Source organism: Oryctolagus cuniculus, chromosome 19 (assembly GCF_051225735.1).
Source record: "Oryctolagus cuniculus isolate XC-2025 breed Fujian yellow rabbit chromosome 19, ASM5122573v1, whole genome shotgun sequence".
In the NCBI taxonomy this organism is placed as follows: domain Eukaryota; kingdom Metazoa; phylum Chordata; class Mammalia; order Lagomorpha; family Leporidae; genus Oryctolagus; species Oryctolagus cuniculus.
Window position 1 is genome coordinate 2,734,851 of NC_142885.1, and position 9,818 is coordinate 2,744,668.

Sequence of the window (9,818 nt, forward strand, 5' to 3'; positions counted from 1 at the left end):
GAGCAGCCAATAGACTATAACCCATGTAGTGTACTATTGTCATTTGTGGAAATAATTTTCTTACAGGTGCAATAGCCTTAGTAACATATATTTGACATAATGTGGGACTATTAGTCATTCCTTGTAGCAATACCGTCCATTCAAAATGAGCACTGGGTCCTATATGATTTATAGAGGGAATTGTAAAGGCAAAACGTTGTCTATCTTCCTTGGCTAGGGGGATAGAGAAAAAACAATCCTTTATATCAACTACTATTAGTTTCCATTCTCTAGGTAGCATGGTTAAAATGGGGAGGCCGGGTTGGGTGGCCCCCATAGGTTGCATTTGTTTATTTATAGCTCTTAAATCATGAAGTAGGCGATATTTACCTGATTTCTTTTTAATCACAAAGATAGGAGTATTCCAAGGAGAAGTAGATGGCTGAAGATGTCCTGCCCCTAATTGTTCCTCTACTAAGGTTTTTACAGCAGCCAATTTTTCTTCTGTAAGGGGCCACTGCGAAATCCACACTGGCTTAGAGGAGAGCCAAGTTACAGGGATTGGCTGCGGTGCGGTGGCCCCTCCTGGAAACCCAGTCCATGCCTGTCCTTTTCTCCTTTTGGACTAATGGGCATTGTAATACCCTGTTCCCTAGCTCCCAGGCCTCCACCTTTATATCCCATTCATGTCATGATGTTCCACACAGCCTGCGATACTTGTTGTTTTCCCTTTTCATTAGTCAAAGTAAGTCTTAGTTCCTGTAGGACGTCTCGTCCCCAAAGGGTAACTGGCAGCTTACAGATATATGGTTGGAACTGTCCAGAATGGCCTTCATTGTCGGTCCAAGTGAGGATGCTGGCACTCCTAGGTGGAGCATGGGTAGTACCCAACCCTACCAGTGTATTCTCTGACTCTTGTGTTGGCCAGGAGGGAGGCCAGTCGTCTGCGGCTATAATACATCAGCCCCAGTATCTAACAAGCCTTGTATTGTTTTTCCCTGAATGACAAGAGGCCAAAGTGGTCTGTTTTCCAATGATAAGGAGAGTGCTGCAAAATTACTTCCTTGTTTAGCTCTCTGATCTCTAATTTTTTCCCAGCATAGTAATTGTGCTAGGGGTCTGTCATTATCTATGATAGCTGCACCTAAGGTGGCTTGAACGATAACTTTAGGTTTGCATGTGGGGAGTTACTATTGTTGGCTGAATTTGGAGTCCACGCTGAAAATTGGTGGCTCGTCCAATCACTAGTCCGAAGCCAGTATTGGGAAGAGAATTTTTAGTAGGGACTACATCAATGATTTGAGGACCCATAGCTGGAGTTAATATTTGAGACTCCGTTGGCCACAATTTGAAACAGCTTACTGTTCCTGATCCCCCTTTTTTGATTGCTGGCGCACCCAATTTTGCTTCGGGCCCCAGTGTGCTGGGGCCCCTCTCCCGTTTTTTGACTCTTGGGGAATGGGGTTTCCTGCTCTATCAGTCTTAGAATAACAATCACTGGCCCAATGATTACCTTTCCCACATTTAGGGCATAATCCCGGCTGTCGTTTGTTGGGTTTATGTTGTCTACATTCCTTTTTTACATGTCCAGGCTGGCCGCAAGCGAAACATTTGCAGTCACTCACTCTATTGGCCTTAGCCATTGCCATAGCAGCATGAGCCCAGAGGCAACATCATCCATGACATCTCTGCAAATTTTCATAAAGGTAGGGATCTCCTTATGTTGCGAAGGCCTTAGCGCGGAGCGACATGTCTTAATAGCATTTTCATATGCCAGTCGTCTCAGCAAGGGTGCGGCCTCTTCAGGAGACTCAAACAGATTGCCCACAGCTTCATAAAGGTGGTTAATAAAATCTGCATAAGGCTCGGTCGGTCCTTGTATTATCTTAGTAAGACTGTGTTTAACTTCCCCTTTTTTTGGCACTACCTTCCAGGCCCTCAAGGCTATATCTCTTATTTGTTGTAATACCTCCCGGGGACACCGAGCTTGCACCGCTTCTGCATGGAATGCTCCCTCTCCATTTAACATGTCCTCATTCCAGGCAGGTTGTCCATCAGCTGAGTTTTGTACCGCCTGAGTACGAGCTAGTTCCCTATAAGCGGCTGACCATAAGAGATAATCTCCCCCTGAAAGGACTGCCTTGCAGACATTTCTCCAATCTTCAGGGACTAAGCCCTGAGTGCCTAAGGTTCCTAGGATAGCTTTGGTGAAGTTAGCATGTGGCCCGTAGAGAGTCACTGCCTTTTGGAGCTCTTTTAATGCTGTAAAGTTGACCGGAGTCCACCCGCGATTTCCTTGGCGGTCTTCAGTCACTGGAAAGATCTGATGGGGATTAAAGAACTCTGCCCAATTTGGTTTCAGGCGCCGCAGTGGGTGGGGAGTTGATTCCCCAGTATTTATAAGAAAAGTGGCTTCATCGTCATTACGAGCACTTTCGTTTTCAAGTATTTGCCTTCTAGTCTGTTTCTCCAGTCCAGACTCTAAAACTATGGGCCTCATCTCACTTGAAGCATTGCCGGCAAAACAGCAACAGCACATAGGATGAGGGGGCAGTTCATAAGGAGGAGTGGAGGGCATTAAGGGCAACTCCGGGTAAAGTGGAGGCAATTCCAGCGTCTGCGGATGTTTCGCTTTTGGTCGGGCTCCTCCGCTTGCTTCCATCCTTTGTTTCTCTATATTGTCTCCTTTTTCGCTACTATCAAGGGAGTCTTCGCTGAGCTCCTCCAGTAGTTCGGAGCCTTCATCTGAGAGTTCCCCGACCTGGTCATCCTCTGACCGTAAGGCAGTATCTATCAGATACCACAAGCGGATCACTCCCTCCTCGACTCCAGCGTTTCGCAATTCACGTCCCACCCGTCTCCACCAAACCTGTGATAAATCTCCTTCTTCAACAAACCAAGGACAAGTTTTACATAGTATCCTAGTAAAATTGCACACAGCTACACTCTTTACGGGCGTCCCCGTTGCCTTTAAAAGGCGGCTAATCAATAGGTGCATTTTCATGGTGGACTGTGTGTTCCCAATTGTACCGAGGTATTCCTAGGCTTTTTCCCCTAGACTCCCATCTATAGACTTTTTTTTTCTTACCTTCTTTCCGCGTCGCAGCGATCCGAGTCATGGCACCAGTTGCAGGCGTGCACCTTCCGGATAGGTTAACGCCGGCAAGACCACGGAGACACCAGACGCATTTATTGGCTTTTCAGCTTCCACTTTATTTTTTAGCAGACTCGGGTTACATGTCACGAACGCCCGCTGTCTTCGCCTCCTCCAACCCTCTTATATATCCCCCTCCCACCATCCACCTGTTTATATATGATTCGCAGAAAACATGTTACCAAATCAGCAAGAAACAAAACTTAGTAAATGTGGGAAACATGCAATAACAGGATGCTTAAAGTCAAAACAGGATCTTGCGGTTAGCAATGGGCAGGGTGGAAAAAGCCCAGCACTAAACTTCTTGTGCTTGTACATGTCGGGAGGGGCACAGCTGGCCAGGCTGTCCCATTCCCCAACAATGAGTGGATTAGGTTTTTTGAAAAGGTGAACAAAATTTGTATTTATTTTTATTTTTTGAGGTCTGAAACACAATCTTATTTATTTGTTGTTATTAAACCTTAGTTTTGACTGGACTCAGATTTAGCAGTAGATGCTCTCAGAGAAGACAGCCCACATCTCCCGGCAATCCATTCCTGGCGTTTTTCTTTGGCCTCCTCCATTCTCTTGGCTGAGAGTTTAGCATATTCTGCAGCCTCCTCCTTGTTCTCCTTAGTACACTGTTTCTTCAGAGCAATTCACCGGCGTCTGTGTCGCAGGACACGTGGAGTAACTAGACGCTGAATCTTGGGTGCTTTGGTCCTAGGTTTCTTACCCTGTTTAAGGGCTTTTCTTACAACATACTGGCATACATCATCTTCTTTAGAGAAACTGAAAAGCTTACGAATTCTGCTGGCTCTTTTAGGACCCAGGCGACGAGGCACTGTGGTATCTGTCAATCCAGGAATATCTCTCTCTCTCTCTCTCTTTTTTTTTACAATGACCAAGTTGAGAACACTCAAATTGGCATCAACAATGCAGCCCCGAACTGATTTGAGCTTTCTTTCTCCAGTTCTCCTTGGTCAGTAACAGGAATGCCCCTTATTCAGCAGAAGGTGGACCCGCCCATGGGTCAAGACACCTTGCTTCATGGGAAAACCTTGTTTGTCATTCCCACCACTGATCCGGACCACATAACCCTTCCATTCTTCACCCAGGGTGTCGGCAGCAACTTCTGTGGCCATACACTTCTCATAGAAAGTACGAAGTTTATGTTCATTGTGCACTTGGATGAGTTTCTGGCAGCCAGTGGCTGGGAAGGAGGTATTCAGCTTCATTTTGAAGCAGCTGGCCGCTTCGGAGGCTAAATTTTATTTAAGGTATACAAGTTTCATGTATTTCCTATATACAGATCTAGGAACATAGTGATATTCCCCATCCTTCCCTCCCTCCCACCCACGCTCCAACCCTTCTTCCTCCTCCCTCTCCTATTTCCATTAATTTTTACAAAAATCTATTTTTAGTTTACTTTATACTCCTAAGGGTAACTCTACACTAAGAGTTCAGGTAGTATGAAGGAAAAAATACTGTTGTGGGGGCTGGTACTGTGGCACAGCAGGTTAAAGCCCCAGTCTGCATTGCGGGCATCCCGTAAGGGTGCAGGTTCAAGTCCTAGCCACTCCACTTCTGATCCGGATCTCTGCTGTGGCCTGGGAAGGCAGTGGAAGATGGCCCAAATCCTTGGGCCCCTTTACCCACGTGGGAGACCTGGAAGAGGCTCCTGCTTTGGATCAGCACTGCTTCAGCCATTATGGCCAACTGGGGAGTGAACCAGCAGATAGAAGACCTCTCTCTGCCTCTGTTAGGGTCATTTCTGGGCCAGGGGCATCTTCAGGCGAAGTCATTTTCAGGAAAGGGCATCTGGGTGAGGGTCATTGCTGGCAGGGGCTTCCAGGCAAGGGCATCTTCGGGCAAGGGTCACTTCTGGGCCAGGGTCATCTTCAGGTGAGGTCAATTTCAGGGATGGCATCTGGGTGAGGAGGGCATCTGGGTGAGGGGCATTGCTGGGTGGAGGCACCAAGGCAAGGGCAAGGGTCAATCCTGGGGCAGGGGTATCATGGGTAAGGGCAGTCTGGGTGAGGTTCACTTAGGGCCGGGGGCATCATGGGAGAAGGCATCTGGGCGAGGAGAGCATCTGTGTGAGGGTCATTGCTAGGCAGGGGCACTTGGGCAAGGGCATCTTGGGCAAGGGTCACTTCTGGACCAGGGGCAGCATCGTCCTAGGGCCCAGGGTCTGCTGTGCTGCGGGTGGGCACTGCACAGGGCAGCAGGGCCTGCCAGCAGTGGGCAGCCTGCTGTGCTGTGCTGTACTGAGCATTCAGTGGGGTGAAGAGGCCTCTTCCAGGCTGGTCTTATTACACTGTGACTCCAGGGGCACTGCCGTCTGTGTGTGTGTGTGTGTGTGTGTGTGTTTATGAGTATTTATAGATTGTCGCTCCCCCCTTCATGGAGGAATGACACTAAGCCCTGCCTAGGTTTCCTATCCGAGTCACGGCACCATTATGTCGCTCCCCGTCTTCGTGGAGGAACGACACAGGACCCTGCGCTGTTCTTTTGTCTGCTCGGCCCTCCCCGGGTTTGCTGCTGGTTCTTCCCGGGTTGGCTACCATCCCTTCCACCTCCGTGGAAGGGCGGTTCCCCCTGCCACTTTCCCCACTTCCGCGGGGGAGCGGCACACCTTGGCGGGCTCTCTCGGGGGCTGCACAGGTGTTCCTTCAGATAGATGTTCCTGGTGCATGTTGTCTCTCTCCTCCTTTATAGTCCTCTTCCACCAATCCCAACTCTGCTACCCACGACGCCGAGTATGCTGCTCTCCTCCAATCAGGAGCAGGTCCTGCTGTTTATTGGTTGAACTGGAGGCAGCTGTGTAGAAGCTATTTCCTCCTCTCCCAGCGCCATATTGTGGGAGAGCAGATGCATAGAATAAGTCTTAATTCCAGTAACATAGTCTAGTCCGAGTTGCTCCCCACAGATCCCCCTTTCTTTTTATTTTTGGCATTGATACGCGCCTGTCTTCGGTGTCCCGCGGCACACACTCTGCTCTGCTTGCTAGAGTTGCCACAGGTTCTTACAAGTCCTATCAATCAGGCAAACCGAATCCAGGTCCTCTCTTTGCCATGTTGTGAGGAGGTTTTTAGGCGCTGATGCGTGCCTGTGTTCGGTGCCCTGCAGCACATGCTCTGCTCTGCTAGAACTGCCTGCAGGTGCTTACAAGCCCTACCAATCAGGCAAACCGAATCCGAGCCTTCTCATTGCCGTATTGTGGGGAGACTTATTGATGTTGATAACGTGCCTGTCTTCGGTGACCTGCAGCCGCCCACAGGTGCTCATCGCCTTACTAATCAGGCAGACCGAATCCAAGCTCTCTCATTGCCGTGTTGTGGGGAGGCCTTATTTTTCTCTATTTCTCTATCTCCGGGCATTCCTATTTCTCCTATTTTACTTCTATCTGCCAGCATTCCTATTTCTCTCATTTTACTTCTAAAACTTCTGTTTCTCTTATCCCCGCGGCTTCCCGGCACCCGCCCCGAGGCTGCTTCTCGGCGCCTCGCCCCGCGGCGGCTTCATCCTCCCTAACATATTTTTCTCTACCTGGTATGTTTCCTAACTTTTCATCCAACAATATTCCCCTCTCACTTTTCCTGGCTTCTCCCCACAGTCCGTATCCGAGTCTAAGTTTCTTCTAGGTTTCACTTTCACTTTCAACCTGCAGTCCGTATCTGAGTCTAAGTTTCTTCTTGCTTTCACTTTAAATCCTAACTTCTTTCCCACAGTCCGTATCCGAGTCTATGCCTAGGCTTTCGATAGCTTCTTCCGGCACCTTTTCCATCCGGCTTTTCCCTAGGCTCTTTGCTAGTCTCTCTCTCTGGTATTTTCCCACTTCTTCCCGTTTCTTCCCTCCTAGGTTTCCTATCCGAGTCACGGCACCATTATGTCGCTCCCCATCTTCGTGGAGGAACGACACAGGACCCTGCGCTGTTCTTTTGTCTGCTCGGCCCTCCCCGGGTTTGCTGCTGGTTCTTCCCGGGTTGGCTACCGTCCCTTCCACCTCCGTGGAAGGGCGGTTCCCCCTGCCACTTTCCCCACTTCTGCGGGGGAGCGGCACACCTTGGCGGGCTCTCTCGGGGGCTGCACAGGTGTTCCTTCAGATAGATGTTCCTGGTGCATGTTGTCTCTCTCCTCCTTTATAGTCCTCTTCCACCAATCCCAACTCTGCTACCCACAATGCCTAGTACGCTGCTCTCCTCCAATCAGGAGCAGGTCCTGCTGTTTATTGGTTGAACTGGAGGCAGCTGTGTAGAAGCTATTTCCTCCTCTCCCAGCGCCATATTGTGGGAGAACAGATGCATAGAATAAGTCTTAATTCCAGTAACATAGTCTAGTCCGAGTTGCTCCCCACAATAGATATTTATAGAACAGGGCAGGAGCAGGACTGCAGAGGGGCACAAATTTTCACCAAGGTCATGCCTGGAGGTGTGAGCTCACCACACAACAGAAAGTCACAGATGAAGGGGAGGCTTTGAGGCTGAGGGGCCACTGTCAAGTCACAGAACAGCTCTCTGGACAGACTGGCAAAGGGAGGTCTCTGAGGAAGAGAAAGGATCTGGTTAGATGTCAAAGGGGGGCCTGGGGCTCTCAGGACAGCATGGCCTTGCCTGACCCAATCAGCTGGCAGTGGGAGAGAGAGCAGAGAGAACAGTGGAGAGAGAGGAGGGAGACAGGTGGTAAGGCAAGAGCAGCCAGGCCATGGCACTGGTGGGCAGGGCGGAGGTGGGAAGCAGCAGGAGGTGGGCATGTGGGTGAGCTTTCTGGAAAAGGCCATGGACAGGAAGGAGAAGGAAGATGGGAGGAGGAGCTGGAGTGGGTGACCAGAGTTTCCGGGGAGTCGGGGTGGAGGTTGGAGAGGGCCTCCCCTGCCACTCACGTCACCTCTCACTCACCACCCAGGCAGCACAGCCACAGTCCTGACACAAGCCTGGCCCTCTCAGACTTCCCTCCTCCCTGACGGCCCTGCCTTTGGACCCACTGGCCATGGCCAGCACTAGCCTGGGAGGCCCATGTGGCAGCCAACAGGCCTGATGGAGAAAGACAGGAGGAAGAACCCTGCTTGAACCAGGAGCGTGCAGTTAAAATGGATGGCTGGAGGGGGTGCCGGAGACCCCTCGGGTACTCAAAAAGCCCAGCATCCTCAAAGGGGACACTGGAGAGGCAGGGTGGGCAGGGGGCCACAAACTCACAAATCTAAGAGGGGAGCCTCAGCTGGTCGGGGGGCTGCAGGTCGTGGAGGTGAGTCTGGGCCCTCCCTGCTGGGGAAAAGCAGAAGAGGGAGAGTCAGAGGCCAGCGAAGAGTGGCAGGTGGGGCCCTGGGCCAACTCTGTGTCCCAGCCAGGCGGAACTCAGAGTAGCTGACCTGTCCTGGCTACGGGGCTTCATCCGGGGCTGAGGATCCTGCCTTCAGCCAGTAGCAGGTGTGACAATGCCCAGGTGGGAGGCAGGAGGCTGTGCGTCCCTGCCTCGCCTGGGCTGATGGGTACAGAGGATTCTCAGGCTTTGAGGTCATCAAGCAACCAAAGGCTTCACCCTGGCCACTGCTCAACTGCACACCCAAGGGACGAGGTGACCCCCGGCATGTCACCCTGGCCTGTGCTGGGGCTCCCAGGCTGGGGGGCTTGACACCCCCTGTCCCCTGCCCCCAGCAGCACAGCTCTGATTGGGGCAGGTGTGGCACACCCAGGAGGAAGTTCAAAGCCTCTGGCTGTCCCACAACACCCCCCAAGTTCCCAGCCCCTACACCATCAACCACAAGCTCCCTGGCCTCTCTGGCAGCTCCAGAGGGCACCCACATCTGCCAGTGGTGCGGATCCTGTCCCGAGAACCCCCAGGCTCAGCCACGGAGGCCCTGGGCAGTCACACTGAGTCCCGAGGCTGGCTGGGAAGGGAGAGGAGAGAGCCAGCTGGCCCAAGGACAGAAACAGGAAAGAGGGAGTCTGGAGCTGCAGTAAGGAGAGGGAGGGGCCTGGCCCTGAGGTCCCAGGGGCGCCCCCCAGTGTGGGGCTGGTGCAGTGGGGCAGATGCGGTCCTGAGGCAGGCAGAGTGGCAGGTGCCTACCTTGGCTGACGCTCCTCAGGGGGCACTGAGAGAGATTCTGAAAGACAGCTCGGGAGCCTCCCGGAGTTTTGTCTGCTCAGGAAGACTGAGGAAGGCCCACCTGTGGGCTGTGGTTGGGGTGGGGGAGGGCTGGGGGTAGCTGTGATGCCACTGTGTGGGGGGCACGCAGACATCCTCCCCACATTGGGTGGGCTCAGAAATCCTCACGGGATGGAGGGCGTTGGCACCCACACAGAATTGGGGGTGCTGGCACACTCACGGATTGGAGGCCACTGGCAACTTCACGTGTCGGGGGGCACCGGCTCCCTCATGGGTCAGGGGGCATGGGCATTCTCACAGTGTTGGGGGCCCAGGCACACTCACAGGGTTGGGGTGCTGGCATCTTCTCTGGTCGGTGGATGCTGGCATCCTCCTGGGTCGAGGCGCCCAGGCAACCTCAAGAGGTCGGGGGTGCAGCCCCCCCCATGGGGTTGGGAGGCGCTGGCACCCTCATGGGGTTGGGAGGTGCTGGCACCTTCATGGGGTTGATGTCTACTGAAGCCCCCCACACGGGGTTGGGGTCCACAGCCATGCTCACGGCTCGGTGGCCTGGACATCCTCACTGGTCGGGGGGCTCAGGCACACTCATGGGGTTGGG

At 52.3% G+C, this 9,818-nt stretch overlaps 1 protein-coding gene and 1 pseudogene across 3 annotated transcripts in view; both read right to left on the bottom strand.

Annotated features, from left to right (window-relative positions):
* LOC103347431 (uncharacterized) overlaps positions 1-9,818 on the bottom strand; it is a 211,894-nt gene that overhangs the window by 17,479 nt on the left and 184,597 nt on the right. The gene's annotated exons all lie outside the window — the stretch shown is intronic.
* LOC138846950 (small ribosomal subunit protein eS6 pseudogene) lies at positions 3,514-4,438 on the bottom strand (annotated as a pseudogene).